Below are 14690 nucleotides of genomic sequence, written 5' to 3'. Positions count from 1 at the left end.
CACACACACACACACACACACACACAGCAGTGAGAGTGAATATATTGCTCTTGTTAGCCGTGTGCTGGCAGCAACCATAAATCACCCAGAGACTGGGAAGATCTCTACACACTTACTTAGAGCTCACACACACACACACACACACACACACACACACACACACACACACACACACATAATACACATGCAATTAAAGTTTATGTATAACTGTTCACACACACACACACAGAGTGTATATTAAGGATATTAGAGCTTCACACTGGATATTAATGTAATTAGAACTTCATACTGGATATTAATGCTATTAGAACTTCATACTGGATATTAATGCTATTAGAGCTTCATACTGGATATTAATGATATTAGAGCTTCATACTGGATATTAATGTTATTAGAGCTTCATACTGGATATTAATGCTATTAGAGCTTCATACTGGATATTAATGCTATTAGAGCGTCATACTGGATATTAATGTCATTAGAGCTTCATACTGGATATTAATGTTATTAGAGCTTCATACTGGATATTAATGTCATTAGAGCTTCATACTGGATATTAATGTTATTAGAGCTTCATACTGGATATTAATGCTATTAGAGCTTCATACTGGATATTAATGCTATTAGAGCGTCATACTGGATATTAATGTAATTAGAACTTCATACTGGATATTAATGCTATTAGAGCTTCATACTGGATATTAATGTTATTAGAGCTTCATACTGGATATTAATGCTATTAGAACTTCATACTGGATATTAATGCTATTAGAGCTTCATACTGGATATTAATGTTATTAGAGCATCATACTGGATATTAATGCTATTAGAGCTTCATACTGGATATTAATGCTATTAGAGCGTCATACTGGATATTAATGTAATTAGAACTTCATACTGGATATTAATACTATTAGAGCTTCATACTGGATATTAATGTTATTAGAGCTTCATACTGGATATTAATGCTATTAGAACTTCATACTGGATATTAATGCTATTAGAGCTTCATACTGGATATTAATGCTATTAGAACTTCATACTGGATATTAATGCTATTAGAGCTTCATACTGGATATTAATGCTATTAGAACTTCATACTGGATATAAATGTTATTAGAACTTTATACTGGATATTAATGTTATTAGAGCTTCATACTGGATATAAATGTTATTAGAACTTTATACTGGATATTAATGTTATTAGAACTTCATACTGGATATTAATGCTATTAGAGCTTCATACTGGATATTAATGTAATTAGAACTTCATACTGGATATTAATGCTATTAGAGCTTCATACTGGATATTAATGCTATTAGAACTTCATACTGGATATTAATGCTATTAGAGCTTCATACTGGATATTAATGTTATTAGAACTTCATACTGGATATTAATGTTATTAGAGCTTCATACTGGATATTAATGTTATTAGAGCTTCATACTGGATATTAATATTATTAGAGCTTCATACTGGATATTAATGCTATTAGAACTTCATACTGGATATTAATGCTATTAGAGCGTCATACTGGATATTAATGTTATTAGAGCTTCATACTGGATATTAATGCTATTAGAACTTCATACTGAATATTAATGCTATTAGAGCTTCATACTGGATATTAATGTTACTGGATACTGGACACACACACATATGCTGATGATGTAGGTTGCAGGCGCTCTGACAGCTGGTGTGTGTTTGCAGTGTTTCTGCTCCTGCAGGCTTTGTTGAAGGTCAGAGCTGAAACACATTACCAGTCTGCAGAGGAGCAGAAAGTCCGCAGTGCCGCCCACTCCAGCCCTACCCACCCCAGCTGACCCCAACTCCCAGTGCTGGACCAAACACACAGGAAAACTCCCAGCTACTGACTAAAAGCATCTGCTAATCCATACTATTGATCAGTGATCAGGCCTGTTCATTGCTGGGGGACACATGCCATTATCCCTCATCTGTAATCCAATAACCCAGTGAAACACAACCCGCACCGCAATTCATTACCCTGCAGCTGTTACTGTGTTATAGGCCGCGTAATTGTGGGATGAATAGTTACTTACGCCACCGCTTACAGACTCGTTAGACCTCGTACTAGCACTGGTCCACCATGAGAACCTCTAACCTACTGTCTAAAGATCCTGAACATGCCAGGGGAAGGCCATGACAACAGACTGTTATTAGGACAAGGCAGTTCAGGGGAACTGTGGAAGTCAAGATGAGAGAACTAGCACTAGACGCCTTCAGCACTAGGAAGCCTTCAGCACTAGAAGTCTTCAGTACTAGGAAGCCTTCAGTACTAGAAGCCTTCAGCACTAGAGAGCCTTCAGCACTAGACGCCTTCAGTACTAGAAGCCTTCAGCACTAGACACCTTCAGTACTAGAAGCCTTCAGTACTAGAAGCCTTCAGCACTAGAAGTCTTCAGTACTAGAAGTCTTCAGCACTAGAAAGCCTTCAGCACTAGACGCCTTCAGTACTAGAAGCCTTCAGCACTAGACACCTTCAGTACTAGAAGCCTTCAGTACTAGAAGCCTTCAGCACTAGAAGTCTTCAGTACTAGAAGTCTTCAGCACTAGAAAGCCTTCAGCACTAGACGCCTTCAGTACTAGAAGCCTTCAGCACTAGGAAGCCTTCAGCACTAGACGCCTTCAGTACTAGGAAGCCTTCAGCACTTGACGCCTTCAGCACTAGGAAGCCTTGAGCACTAGACGCCTTCAGCACTAGAAAGCCATCAGTACTAGATGCCTTCAGCACTAGAAGCCTTGAGCACTAGGAAGCCTTGAGCACTAGACGCCTTCAGCACTAGAAGCCTTGAGCACTAGGAAGCCTTGAGCACTAGACGCCTTCAGCACTAGACGCCTTCAGCACTAGGAAGCCTTCAGCACTAGACGCCTTCAGCACTAGGAAGCCTTGAGCACTAGATGCCTTCAGCACTAGAAAGCCATCAGTACTAGATGCCTTCAGCACTAGAAAGCCTTCAGCACTAGGAAGCCTTCAGCACTAGAAGCCTTCAGCACTAGACGCCTTCAGTACTAGACGCCTTCAGCACTAGGAAGCCTTCAGCACTAGGAAGCCTTCAGCACTAGAAGCCTTCAGCACTAGACGCCTTCAGCACTAGACGCCTTCAGCACTAGGAAGCATTCAGCACTAGGAAGCATTCAGCACTAGGAAGCCTTCAGCACTAGAAAGCCTTCAGCACTAGGAAGCCTTCAGCACTAGAAGCCTTCAGCACTAGACGCCTTCAGCACTAGACGCCTTCAGCACTAGACGCCTTCAGCACTAGGAAGCATTCAGCACTAGGAAGCCTTCAGTACTAGGAGGCCTTCAGCACTAGACGCCTTCAGCACTAGGAGGCCTTCAGCACTAGACGCCTTCAGCACTAGACGCCTTCAGCACTAGAAGCCTTCAGCACCTCTGAGGGGTGCCTAAACTTTTGCACAGGCCCTGTTTCCTGTGCTGAAAGGTGTGAGCTGCGACCGTGGAGCACTTTTAGCGAAGGTGACGTTCTGCCAACATCTAATGTAACACAGAACACACTCACACTGTCTTTACCGGGATCATGTGTCTCCGCTGTAGGCGCTCGTGTCCAGTGTAATATTGGCTTTATTCATCTCACACACACACACACACACACACACACACACACACACACACACTTCCACAGCCTTGTGTGGGATTCCTGTAAGTCTATGTGGTTGGAACTCTATTTAGTCCACACTTACCCAGCATGGCCTTATGCACACACACACACACACACACACACACACACACACACACTCTGACACACACACACACACACACAGAGAAGAGCTGAGATCTGAAATGTTAAATATAGTCTCACAATAACAGGCTGAATGGATGAGTAGACAGAAATGACAGACTTGTTTCTCCACCCATTCTCTCCGTCTCTCTCTCTCTCTCTCTCTCTCTCTCTCACACACACACACACACACACACACACACACACACACACACTATCTCTCTGTCTTTGTCTCTGTCTCTTTCTCTCTCTCATGCAGTCTCATTTGTACACACACACAAACATTGTCTTACACACACACCCACACACACACACACACACACACACACACACACACACACACTGACGGGTGGTGTGTGTTGACGTCAGTGAAGTGTTAAATGGTTTTGCTCTATATTTAGAGCTGCTGTTCTCAGAGAAACCCAGAATTAGCGTCTCACTGCTCTTTTCTCCTCTCTTCTCCTCCACTGCTCCTCCTCCTGACTTTTCTTCCACTGTTCCTTCTCTCCTTTACTGCTCCTCCTTCTGACTGTTCTGACTGTTCCTTCTCCTCCACTGCTCCTCCTCCTGACTTTTCTTCCACTGTTCCTTCTCTCCTTTACTGCTCCTCCTTCTGACTGTTCTGACTGTTCCTTCTCCTTCACTGCTCCTCCTCCTGACTTTTCTTCCACTGTTCCTTCTCTCCTTTACTGCTCCTCCTTCTGACTGTTCTGACTGTTCCTTCTCCTTCACTGCTCCTTCTCTCCTCCTCTTTTTCTCCTCCTGACTTCTCCTCCACTGCTCCTCCTCTCATCTGCTCTTACTTTCCTTCACTGCTCCTCCCTCTGACTGTTCCTCCACTGTTCCTTCTCTCCTCCACTGCTCCTCCTCTCCTCCCCTGCTCTTACTGCTCCTTCTCTCCTCCTCTTCTTCTCCTCTTGACTTTTCCTCCACTGCTCCTTCTCTCATCCTCTTTTTCTCCTCCTGACCTCTCCTCCACTGCTCCTCCTCTCATCTGCTCTTACTTTCCTTCACTGCTCCTCCTTCTGACTGTTCCTCCACTGTTCTTTCTCTTCTCCTCTGCTCTTACTGCCCCTTCTCTCCTCCTCTTTTTCTCCTCCTGACTTCTCCTCCACTGCTCCTCCTCTCATCCTCTTTTTCTCCTCCTGACTTCTCCTCCACTGCTCCTCCTCTCATCTGCTCTTTCTTTCCTTCACTGCTCCTCCCTCTGACTGTTCCTCCACTGTTCTTTCTCTCCTCCACTGCTCCTCCTCTCCTCCTCTGCTCTTACTGCACCTCCTCTCCTACTCAATTCATTCTCTCCTTCTGCTCCTGCTCCTCCTCTCCTCCACCGCTGCTCACCGGATGACCCACCACTCAAATATTACCTGCTCTGTGGTGGTCAGTCTTGTGGGGTCCTGACCATTAAAGAACAGCTTGGGTTCCTCCTCTCTGTGGTACCTCTCTACTGCCTCCGCCTGTCAGAGCTCAGTCTGCCGTTAGATAACAGATAAGTGCTGTAATTAATGGATGAATAATTAATGGCTCTAGATTAATTCTTGTTCCGTGTCATGACCAGTAATAGATTCATTTCCTCCTCTCAAGTAATGGGATGGTCATTTTCACCTCTCTGGACGCTCTCTGTCTTAATGGAGAGCCCATAAAGCCTCTTATTAACACACTTACGTCACTGTTACAGACACACACACCCTGCGTCTCCCTACTTCTCCCTGTGCTCTGCTGGAGGTTCTCCCTCTGAGTCTTGGTTTTTATCAGGGGATCCTGCTCCTGCTCTTGGGGAGGCTTTGCCATGAGTGTCAGTTCCTCACAGTGCTCCTCCTGCTCTTAAGGAGGTTCTGCTTTTGAATGATGGTTCCTACCAGTGGTTTCTCATAATGCTCTTAGGGAGGTTTTCCATTTGAATGATGGTTCCTACCAGTGGTTTCTCATAATGCTCTTAGGGAGGTTCTCCATTTGAATGATGGTTCCTACCAGTGGTTTCTCATAATGCTCTTAGGGAGGTTCTCCATTTGAATGATGGTTCCTACCAGTGGTTTCACCTCCTGCTCTTAGGGAGGTTCTCCATTTGAATGATGGTTCCTACCAGTGGTTTCACCTCCTGCTCTTAGGGAGGTTCTCCATTTGAATGATGGTTCCTACCAGTGGTTTCACCTCCTGCTCTTAGGGAGGTTCTCCTTTTGAATGATGGTTCCTACCAGTGGTTTCTCATAATGCTCTTAGGGAGGTTCTCCATTTGAATGATGGTTCCTACCAGTGCTTTCTCCTCTTGTCCTTAGGGAGGTTCTCCTTTTGAATTATGGTTCCTACCAGTGGTTTCTCCTCATGCTCTTAGATAGGTTCTCCTTTTGAATGATGGTTCCTACCAGTGCTTTCTCCTCTTGTCCTTAGGGAGGTTCTCCCTTTGAATTATGGTTCCTACCAGTGGTTTCACCTCCTGCTCTTAGGGAGGTTCTCCATTTGAATTATGGTTCCTACCAGTGGTTTCTCCTCATGCTCTTAGGGAGGTTCTCCATTTGAATGATGGTTCCTACCAGTGGTTTCACCTCCTGCTTTTAGGGAGGTTCTCCTTTTGAATGATGGTTCCTACCAGTGGTTTCTCATAATGCTCTTAGGGAGGTTCTCCATTTGAATGATGGTTCCTACCAGTGCTTTCTCCTCCTGCTCTTAGGGAGGTTCTCCTTTTGAATGATGGTTCCTACCAGTGCTTTCTCCTCTTGTCCTTAGGGTGGTTCTTCATTTTGAATTATGGTTCCTACCAGTGGTTTCTCCTCATGCTCTTAGATAGGTTCTCCTTTTGAATGATGGTTCCTACCAGTGCTTTCTCCTCTTGTCCTTAGGGAGGTTCTCCCTTTGAATTATGGTTCCTACCAGTGGTTTCTCCTCATGCTCTTAGGGAGGTTCTCCTTTTGAATGATGGTTCCTACCAGTGCTTTCTCCTCTTGTCCTTAGGGAGGTTCTCCTTTTGAATTATGGTTCCTATCAGCGGTTTCTTCTCATGCTCTTAAGGAGGTTCTCCTTTGAATTATGGTTCCTACCAGTGGTTTCTGCTCTTAGGGAGGGAGGTCTTGCCTTCTCAGTGTTTTCTCTGCTTGAGGAGTTGCTTCTCTTGAGTCTTGGTGTTCTTCTATCCATCAAGTGTCCTCTCAGCGGTTCTCCCTCCTGCTCTAAGACATTTTCCCAGAAGTTTGTTTCCCTTTTACTCCTAAGAAGGTTCTTCTTTTGAACCTCGGCTATTCTCAGAGATTCTTCCTTCTGCCCTTAAGGAGATTCTCCACTCCCTCATGCTCTTGCTGGATAGCCCACTATCTATCTATCTCTCTCTCTCTCTCTTGTTTTACAGAACAAACTGCATCTCTCTCGCCCAAAAGAAGAGAGAACCTGTGGCGGGTGGCTTTGCATGAAGGTTGAGTGGATGTAGGAGTCTGTCTGCTGTGTAAAACTGCCAGACCCTGTGTGTGTGTATTTGTGTGTGTGTGTGTGTTTGCTTTTCATCGGGTCTTCATCGTCCAGACCGCCGCTTTAGGAGCTCATTGTTGGACTGAAATAGCTGCCGGTGGAACACCAACCAGCGCGACTGCTTTGTTTCCCCCAAAACAGAACTGCGCAGCTTAGCGGCTAACGGCCTGCTTTTCCAGCTGCACATTAAGCCTAGGGCTTTTTTCTTTCCTCCATTGACCGGCTAATATAAGCCTAGCCTTGAACGTGGACGAGCAGCTCCAGACTGACCGGACTGGGACATTGTTAGAGTTTGAATGAATTATTCACTAGGAGTGTATTCATGCGGGAGTGTGGTGGGCTGGAGCGGTTTTGGGCTTTTGTAAGGACTGCATGGACGTACGTGGGGCGCGACCCGGCGCGTTTGAGTCGGGGGCTGACCGGTGCGCTGCTTTAACCCCGAAAAAGACCCCTGATACACTTTCACAGCTCCCCCAAAAAGCCAAAAATCTCACAAACCAGCAACCGGCACATATAGACATGCCATATAAGTGACCGGCCAATCAGAACACAGTATATATATATATACACAGTATATATATCAACATATATTTAAATGACTATTCAGTCGACAGCACTTCAGCCCCGCCCACTCTTGATCCAATCAGAACACAGACGTTTCCATACGTCTACCGATTCAGCCGGCCACAGTTTAGCCACGCCCATTACTTTCGCCCATTGGGATGGCCAATTAGAGCAGAGTTCATTTGCACGTATCAACTTTCTCAGCCTATTGCAGTTATAAGGTTTCAGACTAGGCCGCTTCCTAAGTGAGGTGCAATACAGAGCGGCCAATGAGAACAAAGCACATTTACATATACACCTTTTTACAGCAAACAGCAGTTGAGCCCCGCCCATATATAACTAAGGAAAGATATAAGGAGTCTTTAAGCCCAGTCTGCTTTTAATAGAGCGTGGCCAATCAGATAAGAGCTCATTTACATATATCCACCTATACAGCAGTTTAGCCCCGCCCCTTTGCGCTAAAGTCATAAGAAGCGTTTCAGCCCGGCTTCTTTTTTTGGACGATGTTCAATACAGCGTGGCTAATCAGAACACAGCCCGTTTCCATTTGTCCGCCCATTCGGCCTGACGCAGTTTAGCCCCGCCCACTCTCGAGACAAGCTATGCAATGGCCAATGAGAACAAAGCTCATTTGACATAGATCCACCTATTCAGGAGTGTTTCAGCCCAGCCTGTATTTTGAGTGAGTTACAATACGGGGCGGCCAATCAGAACAGAGTTCCTTTGCATAGCAGTTAAGCTCCACCCCTTCATGCTGAAGTTATGAAAAGCGTTTCAGCCTGGCCTGCTTTTACTTTCAATACGGTTCAATATGGTGTGACCAATCAGTACAGAGCTCTTTATCAGAAGCTTACAGAACCTTTACAGCGGTGGTGAATGGAACCAGGCGTCAGTTGCCGTGGCAACAACGCCAACATATCCACTTTATTTACTATCCAAACCCACGAAGGAACCTCCTACGAGTCTTCTGGGTTTTCTATGGAATGTGGATGATGATGATGATGGAATAGTGGCACGTCTGCCAAAGCGCATTGTCTTCAGGGACTACTTTCTCCGTCGCACCCTGCACGTATCCCTCCACCGCTTTAATGATACGCGATTTTGGGAACACGTATTGGACCCAAAATCTTCTCCGAACTCTGGTAAAAGAGTGTCTCGGGCATCAGGCAGCGTATTCATCACCATCAGGTGGGCTAACTTCCTGTGAGGGAGCTTTTAGAGGTTCAGACGTCTGGTTCCATTCAGCACCACTGTAGAACAGTTCTGAACGGGTGAGTTTCTCCAGAACCGAGCCTTTCACAGCGAAACCACTCCGATGGACTTGATTCACATCTTACCCGGTTAATTATGCAGGCATTTGAAAATTTGATGAGGTTACCCTTTAAGTGACAGTAAAGGTTAAGAGCAAGGATACACACACACACACACACACACACTCCTAGTCTAGCACAAGCTGTTCTACAAAGGCCGGCTATAAACCTCCCACGTTTTGGTAACAGTAACGCACTGCAGCTTATTCACAGTGGTGCACACACACACACACACACACACACACTGTCTAACACATGCGGAAATAACACCTCACACTCGCGCGCACACACACACACTTATTAACTCACAGTCACACAGGCTTGCTCCTGATAGGGTGATAATTGGTTCTCTTTAATTAAAGCTGTGTATCTCATACATTTGGATTAGAAGGGCGCCGCGTTCGAGTGTGTGTGTGTGATTTCTGGCGGATGAGCATTTGCATGTGTGTGTGTGTGAGTGTGTGTGTGAGTGTGTGAGAACGTCTGTAAATATGCATTTTCAATAGGGGGACAGTTCCGTTGGTGCTGGGAGCCGTTATATGTCCTCTTTATTTGAGTTGCTAGGATACGGCCCCCACTGGTGAAGCATTCCAGCCCGAATGGAGCTATTTGATGTCCCACTAAACACACACACACACACACATACACACACACACACTTGTGGCAAGTTTATGTATGAATGAGAAAAGTTCTCAACACACACACATACATATGCATACACACATACACTCACATACACACATACACACACCTACACATATTCACATATACACACACCTACACATATACACATACACACACCTACACATATACACATATACACACACCTACACATATACACATATACACACCTACACATATACACATATACACACCTACACATATACACATATACACACACCTACACATATACACATATACACACCTACACATATACACATACACACATACACACACCTACACATATACACATACACACACCTACACATATACATAACGACACATGTACACATACACATATATACACACACACTTATACACCTCTACACATATAAACACACACATACACATATACACAAAGACACATACACACTTATGCACAACAGGTTGATGTTGATCTGCTCCTATTCTTTTGGCAATACGTCTCCTTTATTTAGAAGGGGTGTCCACAAACTTTTGGACGTGTGGTGTACAGGTGAAGAAGGTGAGGTGGAGTCGCTGAACAGCAGTACACTGTGATCATAGCAGTAGTCAAACATGGTGGTGGTAGTGTCACAGTGTGAGGATGCTCTCTGCTAGAGGGTCCTGCGGGAGACCGCCCTGAACTGGTCCCGGTCCCGGGGGAGGGGTCTGCGCTGAGGCACTGTGGCGGGACTTTACTGTACTTCTGCTGTCCTGCAGGTCATGCTGTCTGTGAACGGCCGCCGGGGAAGCTGAACTAACGCAGTCCTGTGGGCCATGAAAGAACCTGGAATTTCATCACTCACACACACACACACACATATACACACACACACACACATATACACACTCTCTCTCTCTCTCTCTCTCTCTCTCTCTCTCTCTCGCTCTCTCTCTCTCTCTCTCTCTCTCCGCACTGATATTTCTCAGCTGAGAAATTAGCTTGAAGCTAATTTGTATTCCATCATAAACCAACACTTAATACATTATTAATAACTGTGTATTACAGCTCTCTCTCTCGCTCTCTCTCTCTCTCTCGCTCTCTCTCACTCTCTCTCTCTCTCTCTCGCTCTCTCTCTCTTTCTCTCACACTCTCTCACTCTCTCTCTCTCTCTCTCGCTCTCTCTCTCTTTCTCTCACACTCTCTCACTCTCTCTCTCTCTCTCTCGCTCTCTCTCTCTTTCTCTCACACACTCTCTCTCTCTCTCTCTCTCTTTCTCTCACTCTCTCTCTCTCTCTCTCTCTTTCTCTCACTCTCTCTCTCTCTCTGTAGCTCTCTCTCTCTCTGTCACTGTCTCTCTCTCTCTGTCACTGTCTCTCTCTCTGTAGCTCTCTCTCTGTCACTGTCTCTCTCTCTCTCTCTCACTCTCTGTCACTGTCTCTCTCTCTCTCTCTCTGTCACTGTCTCTCTCTCTCTCTCTCTCTCTCTCTGTCACTGTCTCTCTCTCTCTCTCTCTCTCTCTCTGTCACTGTCTCTCTCTCTTTCTCTCTCTCTCTCTCTCTCGCTTACTCTCTCACTCTCTCTCACTCTCTCTCTTTCTCTCTCTGTCTCTCTCTCTCTCTCTCTCTCTTTCACTCTCTCTCTCTGTCTCTCTCTCTCTCACTCTCTCTCTGTCTCTCTGTCTCTCTTTCTCTCTAACTCTACTCACTCTCTCTTTTTCTCGATCTCTTCTCTCTCTCTCCCTCTCTCTCTCTCTCTCTCTCTCTACTCTTTCTCCCTCTCTCTCTCTGATTTTCTCTCTTGTGCTCTCTCTCATTCTCTACTCTCTCTAACTCTCTCTCTCTCACACACACACACACTGTTCCTTTCTCTATTCTCTTATTCTCTCCTCTCTGTCTTTCTTTATCTCTATCTTTATCTTTTTCTCCTTATCTACTATCTCTCTCTCTCTCTCTCTCTCTCTCTCTCTCTCTCTCTCTCTCTCTCTCGCTCTCCCACCCACACATGCGTGATGTGTGTTACAGTTATTGGATGATATACAGGATGTGGATAATTGGAATTTCATTAATATTTGATCACAAGGATTATTCTACTGATAGGTATCACACACACACACACACACACACACACACACACACACACACACACACACACTGACTGGCAGACTCTCTCTGAGCTTCACTCTTATCGTTTCTTTATCTGGGTCAGGCAGCAGGAGCTGCACAGCCGAGGAGAGAGGAGAATAATCTCTGCTTCTCGCCCCTCGTTTAAACACTCTGCCTCTCACATCTACCACCTCGTCACTCGCTCGGCTTCTGACACACAGATCTGCTCGCTGTCAGGAGTGTGTGTGTGTGTGTGTGTTCCTAAGTCAGCTGCATAAGTTTTGCTATTTTTCTGCACAACCATTAATAACAGCACATCTAGGGGGCGCTCTGGAGAACATCTGCAGAGGTGTTTAGATGTGTTGTTAATAATTGTCGAGTATGAGAATGTTCTCCAGTGCGCCAATGCAGTGCCTACGGTATCCTCTCTGTCCTGCAGGGGGCGCTCCGAAGAACATCTGCAGAGGTGTTCAGATGTTCTCCAGTGCGCCCGATGCTGTTACCCTGCACCTGCAGGGGTGCAGACTTCTCTACTATCAGCATCCACTATGCATTATTCAGTATCCACAGTGAATTTTTTAATGTCCACTACGAATGATTCAGTATCCACTATGAATTATTCAGTATCCATTATGAATTATTTAGTATCTACTATAAATGATTCAGTATCCATTATGAATTATTCAGTATCCACTATAAATGATTCAGTGTCTACTATGAATGATTCAGTATCCACTATGAATTATTCAGTATCTACTATGAATGATTCAGTATCCACTATGAATTATTCAGTATCAACTATGAATGATTCAGAATCCACTATGAATTATTCAGTATCTACTATGAATGATTCAGTATCCACTATGAATTATTCAGTATCTACTATGAATGATTCAGTATCTACTATGAATGATTCAGTATCCACTATGAATTATTCAGTATCTACTATGAAATATTCAGTATCCACTATGAATGATTCAGTATCCACTATGAATGATTCAGTATCCACTATGAATTATTCAGTATCTACTATGAATGATTCAGAATCCACTATGAATTATTCAGTATCCACTTTAAATGATTCAGTATCTACTATGAATGATTCAGTATCTACTAAAAATGATTCAGTATCTACTATAAATGATTCAGTATCCACTATGAATTATTCAGTATCTACTATGGATTATTCAGTATTTATTATTTAATTACTATTAAAATAGAAGACTATTATAATATGTATATTATATAATATATATTATTATAAGTGGTTTCATTATTATAAGTGATTTTATTATATTATTCTCTTTGTATTCCTCTCTCTGTGTCACACACACACACACACACACTCATGAAAGTTCCCTGAGGTGATGTAAATATGCTGTACTGCACAGAGCTAATGGAGCATGTGAACGCTACATGCTGAAAGTGTCTAAGGTGAACATGCTAAAGCATTTACACACACACACACACACTCACACACTCCCTCACGCTTTGGGGTACTCGCGCATGGTAATGAGGTTTTTGTGGAGTGGTGAGTCAGGGCCGTTGGTGTGTGTATTGGTGGGTGTTAGCGCTATCCTAAGCAGACTGGGCCGTTCAGGCCGCGTTAGCGCCGCTCGTTCATCAGTGTGACGGGTTCTCTGTCTGACCGAGGCGGTTCAGACGCTCAGTTAGCGGTTAGGCTAATTGTCTCTGCAGTCTGACCTTCAGTCTTTATCTCAGACTAACACCGGGCTGAACTCACGCTGACACCGAGCGCTCAGGCACGCTAACTCACCTTCAGACAGAGGTCATTAACTCTTCATCATCTGAATCACAGTCAGATTCTGTTCAGTTCCTCATCAGGTTCTGACTCCTCATCAGATCCTGACTCCTCATCAGGTTCTGACTCCTCATCAGATCCTGACTCCTCATCAGGTTCTGACTCCTCATCAGATCCTGACTCCTCATCAGGTTCAACTGCTCATCAGGTTCTGACTCCTCATCAGATCCTGACTCCTCATCAGATCCTGACTCCTCATCAGGTTCAACTGCTCATCAGGTTCTGACTCCTCATCAGATCCTGACTCCTCATCAGGTTCAACTGCTCATCAGGTTCTGACTCCTCATCAGATCCTGACTCCTCATCAGATCCTGACTCCTCATCACATCCTGACTCCTCATCAGGTTCTGACTCCTCATCACATCCTGACTCCTCATCAGGTTCTGACTCCTCATCACATCCTGACTCCTCATCAGATTCTGACTCCTCATCAGATCCTGACTCCTCATCACATCCTGACTCCTCATCACATCCTGACTCCTCATCAGATCCTGACTCCTCATCACATCCTGACTCCTCATCACATCCTGACTCCTCATCACATCCTGACTCCTCATCAGGTTCTGACTCCTCATCACATCCTGACTCCTCATCAGATTCTGACTCCTCATCAGATCCTGACTCCTCATCACATCCTGACTCCTCATCACATCCTGACTCCTCATCAGGTTCTGACTCCTCATCAGATCCTGACTCCTCATCAGGTTCAACTGCTCATCAGGTTCTGACTCCTCATCAGATCCTGACTCCTCATCAGGTTCTGAGTCTTCATCAGATTCTGACTCTTAAAAAGATTCAGACTCCTCATCAGATTTTGACTCCTCATCAGATTTTGACTTCTCATCAGATTTTGACTCCTCATGAGATTCAGACTCCTTATCAGGTTCTGACTCCTCATCAGATTTTGACTCCTCATCAGATTCTTACTCTTAAAAAGATTCTGACTCTTAAAAAGATTCAGACTCCTCATCAGGTTCTGACTCCTCATCAGATTTTGACTCCTCATCAGATTTTGACTCCTCATGAGATTCAGACTCCTCATCAGGGTCTG

At 44.6% G+C, this 14690-nt stretch overlaps 1 protein-coding gene across 1 annotated transcript in view; it reads left to right on the top strand.

The window, feature by feature from the left end:
* Window positions 1-14690, top strand: part of LOC140565062 (protocadherin Fat 3-like) — a 90351-nt gene that overhangs the window by 62467 nt on the left and 13194 nt on the right. The gene's annotated exons all lie outside the window — the stretch shown is intronic.

This window comes from Salminus brasiliensis, chromosome 11 (genome assembly GCF_030463535.1).
Source record: "Salminus brasiliensis chromosome 11, fSalBra1.hap2, whole genome shotgun sequence".
NCBI lineage: Eukaryota > Metazoa > Chordata > Actinopteri > Characiformes > Bryconidae > Salminus > Salminus brasiliensis.
Note: the sequence above shows the minus strand (reverse complement) of the source record. Positions and strands in the feature narration are given on the sequence as shown.